Below are 14564 nucleotides of genomic sequence, written 5' to 3'. Positions count from 1 at the left end.
AACTCTTTATCCCTGTAATCTTTACATAATATCTATAGGGCAAAAGTGGTCTTTTTTTTTTCTTCTTTCCTTCCTTTTTTCCTTTCTGTAGATTCCCTGTATCTCCTCCTCCTGAAATCCCAGTCACTGTAGATTTCCTCACCTCTCCAAACAGATGGCCCAGTGCCATTAACTTTGTAGTTTCATCTTTGAAAGATCTAATCTTTGTATTCCCTTCTCTACTTTCCTTAACTTTTTAATAACAGAGACATGTCAGAACGAAATTGCTTCTGGTCTGGAACAGGCTGTGCTCTTGATAACACGTATATCACTGAGGCGGGGGTGACTTCACTTTTACTTGACACAAACCCAATCAGGAGATGAGAACTCTGATGATATAAGTCTTTATCTGTGGCTTACAGTTGGTAGGGAAGTAGAAATGATATTAATGTACGTATATCTCCTTGTGATCCCCACTAAAGAGAGAGAGAGAGAGAGAGGAGAGAGAGAGAGAAGAAATCCCTGACATTTATCTCTTAAACAAGACATGTGAAGAGCCAAATGCCATTTGACAGGACAAATATTTACTGTGCCTGCAAACAGCCCTGAACATCAGTGCAGGGAAGGCAAAGACTCTGAGCCAAGGCTGATCAAAGTTCAGCAGAGATACCAGGTCCCAAGAGCAGGGGATTAAGGGCATCATTTAACACCAAACCGTAGACAAGATTTGTCTCGTTGGCTCCCTATTCAAACTGGGCATTTTATTTTCATTTCCTGGATTCTCCACGGGCTCATGTTCTTCAGGGCAAGTGGCTGCGAGCCCTTTTCATTCTCCTAAACTCTGATCTCTTGGCCGATCTTTCACACAGCAGTCAGCTGGATTACAGGGTTGCCAGAGTTCCTGTGAAGATTTGCTAGTTCTCCTCCAGAAAGAAAATTGACCCACAGGACCATCACCACTAATAGCAAGCAATGAGATGAGAGACCCGTCTAGAAACCATGGCTGGAAAAAGCAGGCAGAGGCATTTTTTTGCAGCAGCGTCAGCAGCAAGCCACATGGGGGAGGGCTGGGGGGAATTTCCACTAACAAGCTTGACAGTTATTCTGTAACTTGTAGAGAAGTCCTGCTTGCTTCAGCAGCATTAGGTTTTAGACAGAAGGGTCTGATTAACAACCTCCTGGAGCAGTGGTGTTAATTGACACTGGCCACAAAGGCTTCTGAGAAGTTTTATCTTCAGCCTTTCGTGTGAAATCCTTTAAGTGCCCTGGCTGCAGGCAGCATTCAGGAACAACTCTTTATCTATGGGGGCCCTAGAATCCTGGCAGACCTTTCCCAGGAAAGTGGGGTGCAGCTGGAGGGTGCGTCTGGACCACTTGTTCCGGGTGCCCCCTAGTTTGGTGACTCAGTGAGCTGTGTAATCTCTCATGCTTCACGTTTCTCACTAAGATGCTGGGGAGGAATTAAATGAGAAAATGTATCTAAAGCTCTTATGTGACCTGGGACTTTCGTGGCAAGCGTTCATCAAATGTTAGCTCTCGCTATTACCATTTTTGACGAATGCCAGACCAGAGGAGTTATCTGCTTTGGTCGGGATCAAAGGAGTTGGGTACGTAGACTTTCCGTTTTACGGGATGAAAAGAGTTTCTGGCCATGGATGGTGGAGACAGTTGCAGACAACATTATGAATCACTTCAATACCACTGAACTGTACGCTTAAAAAGGGTTAAAATGCTCAATTTTATGTGTCTTTCACCAGGATAAAACATTGAAAAAAATCCAAATAAATAAAAAGAATTAAACAAAGGAGCTGAGTATGGCAGATGGAAGAATGGTCTCCCCAAAATGTCCTCGTCATAATCCCTAGGAACTGTGAATGGGACCTTACACAACCAAAGCAGCTTTGCTGATGTGATTCATTTAAGAATCTGGAGACGGGGCAATTCAGTTCACGCGGGTGGATCCAGTCACAGGGGTCCTCATCTAAGAGAGAGGGAGGAGATTCAGAGAAGAGGGTGTGAAGATAAAAGCAGAGGATACTAAGAGAGAGGACACTACCCTGCTGGCTTTGAGGATGAAGGAAGGCAGTCAGGAGTCAAGGAACACAGATGGCCTCTAGAAGCTGGAAAAGGTAAGGGACCAGAGTCTCCCCTGGAGCTTCTAGAAGGAACTCCCTGTGCCAGCACCTTGATCTTAGACCAGTGAGACTTCTGACCTTCAGAAATGTAAATAATAAATACATAGCATTTTAAGCCACTAAATCTGTGGTCATTTGTTCCAGGAGCCCTACCAAGCAAAGGCCCTGGGTGGTGGTGGAGACTCATGGGCCCAATCCAGACAGGGTGGGATGGGGCGAGGAACCCCCACAGAAGCAGCCTTGGGCCTCAGACCCATCCTGGCAGCATACTCCTCATGGAGGCCTCAGCCTGTGGGGAAGAGCAGCTACTTTCATCCTTGGACAGCCGTGGTATGGATAGAGGCACAGCTCAAGACCAGAGCATGTGGAGGGGCCCGGGGACCATCCCAAAGTGGAAGACGGTGAGCAAAAAACTCGTCAAGCCTGATGTCTCCTCTCTCCTCAGAAAACCTCAGAGGAAGGCCCTGACGGGAAGGTATGGCTCACAGTTTCCATATCCTGCTCAGCAACTTTTGCGAAGAAGCAGAGACTGCTTTCACACAGGGCTCACCCAGTCTCCTCCTTCTATAGCCTCTATACGGTTTTCATCTGCCCCACAAACTGCTCCTCAAGAATCCTTACTGAATGCATAAAACAAACAAATGAATAATTAGACAAGTTAAAGAACCCAAATATTATCACAAAATACCACCATTTTTCTCAGCCTGAAGATGAGGGGGTGGCGGCAGGGAGATGGGGACTGGGGAAAGATTCCTTTTTTCTAATGCCCTGAGATGCCACCTCGCCCTCCCTGCAGGCAGACACGTTGGCAGGTGTCCCTGCACCCGGGACAGAGGGCGGGTGGGAGCCTCGCTGCTGCCGCAGTAGTTGGTATGCAGGCAAACACTCCTCGTACATTCAAAATCTGAGGGGGTGGATGCTAATAACCCATAATCAATGTTGCATTTGCCAACGGCCAAAAGAAAAATGAACCTTTAATTGAGCAAGATTTGGCATCAATCAATGATGTGACTTTAGTCAGGCAAAACCGACAGATTACTGAGTCGGACATCCAACTGTGAGAATTGTTCTCTACTGGGGTGAAGAATGCAAAATGTGGATAAACGACATATCTTACCCAGCCCAGGATGATAACTCACTGTGAAAAAATCTCCTGCATTTGTTTTTAAATCTTCTTGAGTTCCTTTAAGTTATGTTCTAACAGAGCTTGACTTACTTTGTAACTCCAAGCCCCTTCACAGAAGTGTTTATTTATTATAGGCTGGTGACGGTTTCTAAGACAGTTGGTTGTAATTAAATTAGCAGATCCCTACCCCAAGAGCTGAAGCAGGCAGACCGAACAGGCCCAAGAGTCCCCGCAGGAGGGCCGCAATGGCGTAGCACAGGCTTTGGATCTTCTTAAATCCCCACAGCCAGAGCTACTGACCAGTAAAATCAAGAAACCTGGCCGTGGGCAGCAGTGGCCACAAAACTAGCTGGTGAGCTAGTCCCATGAACCCCAGATGCAAACAGGTTGGGATCAGCCAACAGACCTAGACCAGGAAAGCCCCAATGGGCTAGAAGGAGGAAGGGAGCCTGTCAAGAACAGTGGCCTGTCCTGGGAGGGGCTTTGCCCAATCCTGGCAGGAAGGAGGAGTGGTCTGCAGTCAGCTCTGAACTCTGAACCTTCCAAACTGACCAGCCAGAGCTCCCCTTCAGGAGAAGCCCCTGCATCAGTGGAAACCACTGGGAGGAGAATCAAAGCTGAGCGGGAGTGGTGCTTTAGACAGCCCACAAAAGCAGGTAAATCTCCAGCTGCAGACCCTTCTGCTGATGACCCTCTGTGCCACCTGCTTAGGTACCTGGGATGGCTCTCTCTTGCTCTGGGTTCCATCACTTTGTTGACCTCTCTGGACACGGTGCTGTGGCTCAAGCCTCGTCACTCTTTCAGACATGATTTTATATTTACCCTCTGGCTTCATACACAATTTCAGTCAATTAGTCCTAGATCTGCCCTCTACAGCCATAAGGAAGTCTCTTCCCTCTTCCATCTGACAGGTTTCAGATATTTGACAATAGCTCAAGTTTTTTTCTTGAGCACCTCTAAAAGCTTCTCTCTTTCAGGCCAAGCATCTCCAATTTCTTCAAAAGCTTCTTCTGGAATGTGGCTTCCAGAATCCTCAGTGTTGGCATCTTGCCTCTGGGCTTTTTGCAGCTCAGTTCATGATGGAGCAGAAAAATGCCCAACCTAGAACAAGAGAGCTCATATTTAAGTTCTGGAAGCTCCACCTTCTAGCTCCCTGGGCCTCAGTTTTCTCACCTGCAATATAGAGATAATGTCATATTATAGATTTGTATTGAGGTTCAGTGAGATAACAACTGTAGCCACTTTGAGAATTCTAGAACATGGACAAAGGATACTAAATGTTTGAGCATTATTTCTCAAAGTTGTAACATCACTGGCACTCCAACTTGCATTTCTAGAAGGATCATTCCAGAAAGGATCTGTTAGGAAGATGTGATGAGGCTTTTTTCTCCCTTATTCTAATCTCTAGGCTTTTCTTACTGCCACTTCAGTCACATAAACTTGGTAGGCCTTCCCCTTTGTGGGTCCTCACTGAGCTGGAAGAGCTACTCCATTGACTAGAGGTCAACTGTCTTCACAAAGTCATGGTGATATTACATAGACTTTGATGAAGAGAGATGCTGTCTGCCCCGTACAAAGGCCCTCCTATGCAGAATTAGGTCAATCCTTTCTCCCAACTTGATCCTGAGGAATATTTTTTTTCTGGGGGAGGGATACAGGAACGCCATCACATTTCTTGTTTAAAAACATTATAGTCATATATGTCCAAGCTTCATTTTCCTCAATATCCTATCAATCTACAAACCAAGAACCAACCCAAACTTCATTTTTTTTCCATTATGGCTTATTTTATCTCCCCTGAGTAACAAACTCCACATACCTACTGTAGGATACATACATCCTTCTTCATGGCCTAGATTTATCTCTCCAGTTTCATGGGAGTATCCCTAACCAATATGCCAACATTTGTTAAATGGTTTCACCACATGGCCCTGTTCGTTTTTTTTTTTTTTTTCTTACTGTTTCTCAAAGTCTACTCTGATCTGTCTGCTGTTCTTTTTTTATTATTATTAAAGTATAATTGAAATAAAACATTATGTTAATTTCAAGTGTACAACATGACTTCTTATTTGTATACACTGCAATGATCACCAAAATAAGTCTAGGTACCATCCATCACCATCCATAGTTACACATTCTTTTTCTTGTGGTGAGAACTTTCAAGATCTACTTTCTTAGCAGCTTTCAAATATGCAATGAAATATTCACTATAGTTACCATGCTGTACATCTCCCTGATGTATTTTATAACCTCCTGATCCCCTTCACCCATATCTCTTATCCTTACCTCCCTCCCCTCTGGCAACCATCAATCTGGTCTCTATCTATGAGTCTTTGTTCACTTGTTCTGTTTCTTAGATTCCATATATAAGTGAAATCACACAGTATTTGTTTTCCTCTCTCTGAATTATTTCACTTAGCATAATAACCCCATAGGTTCTTCATTGTTTTCTTAATTACTGCTCTGAAATTCAGCCATCTTTAAGAGTTGGCAATAAAGTTTTAGAAAATGTATGTGATTAGCTGTCTTAATGAAAAGATACTTTAAAAAATAAGAGGCAAAGCATGAATTCAGTTGGTTAAATAAACAGAACCTCCTGGGAACCTGGCTGCTTGACTCATGAGGCCAGAATTGACAGGCCAATGCCTATGTGGTGCCAGCTACCTTGAATTGTCAGCCAAGAACACAGAAGAAATAGAAAGCCACATGAGGATGAGTGTTGAAAATTAAAACACGCACATTTTATTGGGGTCATTTATCCCATCACAGGAAATGTACATAACTGTTCAAATCCATACCCTTTACCCTATACACATATACTCTCTCCCACACACATACATTCAGATATCTGATTACCCTTATATCCAGCAAGAGTGCTAACCTCCCATACATTCTTGGTAAAAGGGTGACAACCACTTATTGGTGACTAATAATTCCATCCAATCACAATGAGGCAAGGAATAGAAACTCACCTCACAAGACTTCAAAGAGAAAAGAAGTTGGTAACATTGAACTCTTGGTTAATTGTCTCATTGGTTGAAAGTCCTTAAGTGATGTTGATGGAACATCTAACAAACCACCATTGGTGGTTTGATCTAAGCAGATCAGAGACCCTCATGTGACATTCACATCCATGTGGCTAGATCTAGGACTTAGTTGGATGTATCTTAACACAGAATATGTTTAAGAAATGTCTCCAACAAGAAGGATGGATTTTCACTGTCTTGGTCCCTCTCTTCCATGACACCCCTTGGTGTCCTGATATTTCATAGTTTAAGGTTTCAGAGAACTACCTAATAATTTGACCTTCAGGGTATGTCCCAATGAGATTATAAACTCTGTGAGTACAAGAACCAGGTCTTCAGATTCTTTTCTGTCTTTCCCCAGTCAGCTCTTAATCCTATTGCCTTTCATAAAGCAAATACCCAATAGACATTGCCTGACCAAATGGCCTAAGGCAGCCTTGGAGATATCAACATGATTGCATGCCACTACATGTAAACATCTGCCAAGAGTGGTTGGGCCTTGGACACTTTGCTATAAAACCATCTTTTCCTGAATTTACTGCATACCTTATGATTTATTCATCCTTTGAAAAATTTTTGCCTTAGCTGTATGTTTTTTAATCACACCATTAGGATTTTGTTCCTCATTCAGGTAGTGAGTTGAAGAGATAACCCTTCTAAATTGTTAGGCTTCCAAAGAGTCATGAATGTGAAGCTAAAAGGCACTTCTGTGCCAGAAAAGGTCAAGTGTGGTTGTTCAACCAAGAAGCAGAGCAGGGCAAGCCACTTGCCCCCAATCAGACACAGTCCCACTGTGTGAAGTACAAAGAAGGCTGTTTTTTGATCTGTGGCAGCCTACAACCTGGCCTAAGGTCTGAGTCTTAGTATTTTTTCCTATTTTATAAGTGTGCGCTTATTTAAATTTCATAATTGTCTATTTATAAACTCCCAGGGATTTCAAGGAAGAAAACAGGTCAGCTTAAAGTTAAAGTAGATAAATGAACATAGGCCAGGAGAACAAGAGCAATTCCTGCTGAACACTCAGCTAGCCTTGTGTCACAGGGGCACCTGACTGAATGCATGAGGTAGCTGACTCTATACTGAAATTGGACACATCTGGAAATGATCATTTTGCAGTTTTCTTGGCCTCTTCCCTATGACCAGACCTTACTGCCTTGCTTTATATAAACCACAAACTCACACACTTGTTGCCAAAGGGGATGACTTACTTGGGCTAGCACTTCCCTGACAATGATATCACTTGCCAGCTAGCTGGTCAACAAACACACAGAAAGAATATACTACAGGGGGAGACAGGTTCATCACCCAAAGTCACTACTCCTTAGTGTGCCTTTGGCCAAATACACTATAACAACAGAGATTGTTTCACCCCAAGTCCCTCTTCGGGCTGGCTAGCAGCTCCCCAGTGGTTCATAGCAGGACCATCTCTAAACAGTTAACAGTAGCCACTGGTTGAGTTGACCATGGCTTGGATCTAGACCTAGACCCAAGTCTAGAGCCTGGTATATAAATGTGAGTGATTCTTCTGCTCACCCTCGCATCATATGCAAGGAATTTGGAAGGTCACTTTCATCATATTCACAGTGCTAACCATCCCCTTTAGGAAGAATGAGTCCAACGGGCTTCTGACACACAGCCTGCCAGACAGGTTTGTTAAAAATATGAGAAAACAAATAAGCAAAAGCAATCTAACCAAGTAATCAAAACCAAAAGGATAAACCTCTTCTCCAGCTGTCTAGGTGTTTTGTAAGCCCACTTCCAGGTACTCTTCTTCACCAAAGCCAGGCCTCAAGCCTGAGCCCAGTTGCATCCTTGCTGAAGGAATAGTCATATCCCAAACTACTTCTGTCATGAGAGGCACTGCTTTTCTCTACTCCAAACCACTTCCTTAGGAAAGGAAGGAAATCAAGGGGTATGATTCCTACCCAATCCAATTAGTATGATGATGCAAACACCACTGAGTAGACAAGACCAAGACCAAGAAGTGCAGCTCCTTCGTCACTGTCACTTTGGCAATTAGAGGAAAGAACATTGGCGTCGTGGCTCCAAGTCATGGGCTATGTAACTGCTCTAGTGGATAGAGCACAGGTGAAAGGCCTTCAGATGAGGTCCCACTTATTCATAATTGAACATGATTGTGGTTCTGGCTCAGGAATGTTTTGCCTGGTACAGGGGTGAGCATCTGACTTTTCAGGGTTTGGGAGATAGTCATAGCCAAGACAATGACATGGCTTCTGTGATTTTCCTTTGGGAAAGAAAATAGAGTAGGAGGACATTCAGAGAGGAATCATTTGGCTGCATAGAAACCATTCATGCAAACATAAAGAAAAACTTATTCCAAAACTCAGATTAACTAGAATCCAAAGAGAAGGTGACCAACTAGACTCTAAAGTCAGCACCTTTCTGAGGCCCTCTGCAAGACTGCCTAGACCTTTACCCTGGTGCCTGTGCATTGATACCGTCTGGTTTCCTGATCCCTCCCTCCTCATTTTTCAAGAGAGAGTACCTTATTGGTTTCTTAGTCAACAGCCATTGGGGTGGGAAGGAGAACATACAGCAGAACTACTACCTCTAAGAAGGAAGTATGGAGGCAGGAGAGGACCAATGAGCATGTCTTCTGTGGAAGCCCCTCCTGTTCCATCCCCCTAGTAATAGGGAAAGATTCCTATTTGCATCACATCAATATGAATCAGAAGTGCAGACCTGGGGCAAGGGAATCCCTCTCAACCTGGTCATCAAAGCACATTGAAGGGAGACCAAGTGCCATCCAGTCAGTACATTGAATATTGGATATTGAACATTGGAATATTTCCAAATGGAAAACATTTGGGATGGGGACTAGAGAAAGGTCAAGAAGACATCTACACTGAGGACTAATTCATTGTTTTTAAAGAGCAGACTCCCCTTCCCTCCCTCAGATCCTGTCCCAACTGTGTTCTCACCCACAAGAATGGTTAATTGATAGGAGGTCAGTGCATTTACATAGATTCACTCTCATTTATCTGGGAGGCAGGAAGGGCAAGGCAGGAGTGGCTGGTTGACACACAATTATACAATCATCTGGAAATCTAATTTGTGGAACCAGTAGCCATCTGTTTTATGGGTAATGTGCCAAGGTACCTGCCAACAGCAGAACAAGCTTTCTGCTGTTGGGTAACTAATTGCATCTATGGGACCAACACAGCATGAGACTCAATTCGTGGAACGTGATCCTCCACCAAATTACTATTTCTGCTTGGGTTTTTCTGAGTCAGTAAGCATAATACAAAGACTGATAAAACTGCAGATGGATGGAGAGACTGGGGTAGCACTGCACCCCCAGAAGGTGGTAGGTAGGTCAGCAGGTGTGAGGGCAAACACATTCCTCCCCCTCCCTAAGAAAAAGACATGACTGACTCAGGATGAAGCTGGGAAGGAAGATCTGAGAAGGGCTTATGAGTTGGTATCAATGGTTCCTTTTATCCCTTTTGAATTTTTTTTCTTTTTTAACACTTTGTTTAAGGCCTAGAGAGAGTGGAATGTGCAAAAGGCATAAAATCAACATCTTCACCCTGTCACCACAGATGACATGGTGGCTCCTCCTCTGAAATAAACTTCTCATGGGAAAAGACCTCTTGTTCTTCCACAACAACTAGTACCCTGGAGGAACAAGCCTATAGTAGGTGGATACTCCCCCTCTTCAACTGCACCTACCCCCCCAGATCCCTGTCTACCCATAGGCAAGGGATTCCCACAGAGCCTGAATAGACTTGATCCTAGGATTTTATAATGTTTAATAAATTATCCTGGTATGGATGGATGGATAGATGGATGGATATCTATTTTGCCTAAAGGGACTTAACCCCAAAGTCCAAATGACAGCACATTTTTCATTGCTTTTTTTTTTTTTTTAAATATATCAGCAACAGAAATGTAACAACAACACTAGGCTTCTTGCAGGTCTCTCAGTTTCAGCTACTTTTGATATTCCAGTGGGACCAGGTACAGGTTTCTCCTCATATACCTGTCACCTGGGCTCTTTCAAACCTCTCATTAAATCCTTATCATGCTGGATTGCCTCCTAGCTTTAGTGAAAAAAAATAAAAAATAAAAAAAAAAAAACCACTTCCTGTTTTCCCCGACAGACCAGTACCTAGCACACTGCCCATCTGTGATGAATACTTAGTCCAACCAAGAGGAAAAAACAAGGGATTTAACCAGCAGGAGGGAGTATGCTTAGCACTAAAGGAGCTAAGCTCCTAATAAGCAGCATGAATCAAAGGCACTTTTGATTCTGGTCCTCTGGGGGTCTGTGAAGGGCTGTTGCATCAAAGCTGCTCCCCAATAGGCAGACTGGTCATTAGGCTGGGTCCATTGTGAAAGAAAAATAAGGAATATTCAAGAAGATTGAATTGGTTTTTCAGAGATGTCTCCATTAGCCATGGAAACAGAGGTTTTTTAGTGGTGTAGATAATCACACAAAACAAATCCTGGAATGGACTCTATGAGGCTTTTTGAAAAAAAAAATTTTTTTTTAATTAAAAAACGTGTTTCTTGAAGAAGTGATTGTAGACTCCCTTTCTGATTATATTTCCCTTGGACAATAGGAAAATTAAGTCTATCTATGCCTTGGGCACACATGAGCTGGATGGCAAATGGCAAAGGAAGGCCTAGGATTCACTATTCACTGTAATGACAGAGATGACATCTGCCCAGGGATGTGATGATAAATGTCTAACAACTGGCTCTCTGATAAAAATCCTGATTTGTGGTGTTTGCCACTTTTAGTGGTATAAATACTAGCTCCGTGGCTGATTCCAAGGTGCCAATATATCACTGAACACAAGATGGGAAGAGAGCCAGTCCCAATATACCACTGCATCCACAAGTATAGGCCGAATTCAGATATCAGAAACCAAAAGAGCCACCAGCTTTGGTGGGGGCTGGAATCCTACATATTTGTAGGATTCCATAATTACATTCAAAGAAGTTAATTATTTTTAATAAGAATTGGTATATCAAAAAATAATGTCAAGAATACCTAATGGGTTAATTGTATGACTTAGTCCACTATGTTGAAAAAATACTTATCCATAAATTTCCCAAACAGTCATAGCATTGATTTCTAGACTTTCAGTGACATTTGATATGCAACAGAAATTACAGTGCTGGAAAATTGCACCAAAGTGATCTGTGATTAACAGAATTCTAGTATCAACTCTAAATTTATCTTAATTTAAAAACCTTATATAGTTTTAAGAATAATAAGAGTTTTTTCAGGATCTCTTCATTTACATTTTGTTCTCAGTATTATTGACTAAGCTTTAGAGAAAAAAGTATTCCTTTTCTTACAAGTATCTCTGACACTATCTAATAGCATTTGTTTTGTACAAAGGAGGAATGTAAAAGGGGAGTTTCCTCTTCAGGCAAAGTTGGGAACAATTCTAACTCCAAATAGAAAGGCCGAATTATTTTCTTTTATATTCTATATATTTGATACATGAAAAGTCTCTTCCAAATCTAGAGCCCCAGAAATTTCTCCTTGATGTGGTCCTAGGTGAAAGAGTTTGCTTTGAAAACTCTGTACTTCTGCGCTGTTTATTCTGGCAGGTTCTCTTGGGCTCCAAGGCCGTAAGCACAGAGTGAGCTAGAAATACATCAACAGACACCTTATGAGCCTTCTTCCTGGGAAGGTCACCATCAGAGGTCATAAAGCGTGGTAAGAGGAATAGAAATGGGCTATCAGGTAATGCTGGTTTTCCTATGTTGGGAAATACATGATGTTGGTCCCTTAGAGCTAGTTTCTGGGAACAAAATAGAAGCTGGTGATAGGAAGAGAGTCTCCAGGGTTCATGCCCAAATGACTGATCTCCCCACCTTCTAGCTGTCTCTAAGACTTTCTGGGCCACATGTGCCTAGGAAATTGCTTGCTTCCATAATTCAAGTGTGTGACATGCTGTTGCCCCACCCCCAGTCAGTCTGCTCTCTCTTTGCTCATCAGTGTCCAGCCCCAACTCCTGTGAAGAATTAGATGCCCAAGTTCCTAAATCTGGTGCTCCTTTCACTTCCACGCATCCACATTTGTTAGGTTCTGGGAGAGGAAACCACTTTAGATCTTTGTTCAAAAGTCATATATTTCAAATGTACTTTTACGCGGTCAAATTGTACTTTAAGCTGGCATTTATTTAACTCATTTTTCTAAGGGACTAAAGTGTGCTTCAAAAAGCAGAGTTAGCTGATTCCCATGTAGTGATGGTTGCTAGGAAACCATTCTATGGCAAATTGGAATCACACAGCCTCTGACTTTCCCCCTTTTGAGAACTCCTATAGAATTAATGCAGGCACAACGTATTCAACGATGAATCAGCACTATCCAGTGATACCTTTTCTCTCTGTTAAAGTGTTATTTAAATAATTAATTGTTATCTATAGTTTATGTCTTAGCTTCCTGGTTATTCTTTAAACTCTCAGAAAAGTCCTTTTGCATGTACGCCTTTGTATCCCCACTCCCAAATGCCTCCACACCGGAGCTTAACCAATATGCCCTGATTGGATTTGAAGGGAGGTGGTCACAGGGAAGAAATGCCTTCAGATTGGAAAATGAATGGTGTGAAGTAAGTTCCACTGATCATTAAATGTATTCTCAAAGCTATTTCCTTTCTTTGACTTATATCTGTTTTCTGCTTTTAAAGTTGAGGCCACGCAAGGAAAAACTTGCTAGATTATTCAAGAAGTGGTTATAGGCACTGGTGCAATTTCTCTGTGGGACAATTTAGCTGTATCTGTTGAAGCTGAAGACTCACACATGCTGTGGCCCACACGTCCATTGCTAGAGACATAAAATCCTCACAACAGAAAGAGAAACTCATCAAAAATGATCACTTCAACATTGTCCATCATCGTTTAAAAAAAGAAAACAACATAAATATACATCAGAGAAAGGAATAGATAAAATCGGAGCTACTATAGCACACTATTGCTACTCTTTTAATGATACTATCCTGCCATTCTCTACTACACAACACTGTAGCACACTGTGCCATACTACAGAATAGTTAAATGAGCTGAAACTACATATGTCAACATGGTAAATCACTGAACAAACACATCTATTTGCAGGGAAAGGCATACCATGTAATACCATTTACATCAAGTTTAAAATATGTCAAACCAAATTGTGTATGAATACATTATGTAGTAAAAAAAATACAAATATTTATGGGAAGAAAATCACTAAATTCAGTATAGTAGCTACCTTTGGAGAGAGGGAAAAAGGATGGGTCAGGGAGGACTACACAATTTTTCTATCGTGTTTTATTTATGAAAACACGTATTTGAAGAAAGCATAGCAATGTTAAGAGTGGACAAAACTGGGTGGTAAGAGCATGGATCCTACATTAAAAATACATATATTGTACATTTTTTAAAAAGCACAAAGGGTTGTTCTATTATCCTCCTTGCCGTTTTTATGTTTGATACATTGCATTTTGTTTCCAGAAATTTGTTTTAGGGTGACTAAAGACCTAAGATTCTTTTGCTAGCCCAGGTCACCACTGCACAAAGCTGGCACAGGAGAAGGTCCTGAGATGTTTTCAGCTCAGGGGATGTGGCTCCCCCCAAGTTAGATGGATCCATTCAAAGTTTGATCTACATATTATGAAGTTCACACAAATTAGGTCTTTTAAATACTGGCAATAAAACAAAGAAAGGTCAGACAATGAGACATGATTTTTTAAATATAGTAAATAATAAATCTCTCTTTGTTGCATTTGAAGAATAGTTAATTAAAAAAGCAGTGCATCACTTTGGCAGCTAACCATTCCTGGAGCAATGAGCATAAAAATCACCCGGAGTGCTTGCTAAAATGCAGGTTTCCAATTCCCTCCCCTCGCCCCAGTCCCTGCGCCCTCTCCCCACCAAGCCAGATTCGAATCAGTATACCAGGGTTGGGACCCTGTCATTTCCACTTCTAGCCATCATACCAGCTAATTCTGATGCGGCTGGTCGGTGAACAGGATGACCATAGAGGAAACTGGGATTCTCTCGGGCAGTCTATCCCACCCATGAAGCAGAGGACATCAGGGATTCTGATTATGAGAACACACTGCAAGCATTCCAAGTGTCATAGTAACATTAGCAACTAAATAGCTCCTTGAGAATTCAAATCTATAAAATTATCACACACAGCATACTATTGAGCATTCATTCATCCGCCAGATATTGATTGAATGTTATGTGCATAGTACTTCTTTTCTCTTCCTTTTTTTTTTTTTTAATAAGATTTTATTTATTTATTCATGACAGAGAGAAAGAGGCAGA

General features: G+C 42.0%; 1 long non-coding RNA gene across 1 annotated transcript; it reads right to left on the bottom strand.

Annotated features, from left to right (window-relative positions):
• Window positions 1-3348: 3348 nt before the first annotated feature.
• Window positions 3349-14343, bottom strand: LOC112657441 (uncharacterized). The gene is made up of 2 exons (XR_003135011.3): window positions 14228-14343; window positions 3349-4413 (listed from the first exon to the last, which is right to left on the bottom strand). It is a non-coding gene; the product is annotated as an uncharacterized LOC112657441 (long non-coding RNA).
• Window positions 14344-14564: the final 221 nt, after the last annotated feature.

This window comes from Canis lupus, chromosome 8 (genome assembly GCF_003254725.2).
Source record: "Canis lupus dingo isolate Sandy chromosome 8, ASM325472v2, whole genome shotgun sequence".
Taxonomy (NCBI): domain Eukaryota; kingdom Metazoa; phylum Chordata; class Mammalia; order Carnivora; family Canidae; genus Canis; species Canis lupus.
This window is presented reverse-complemented; position numbering and strand designations above follow the sequence as displayed.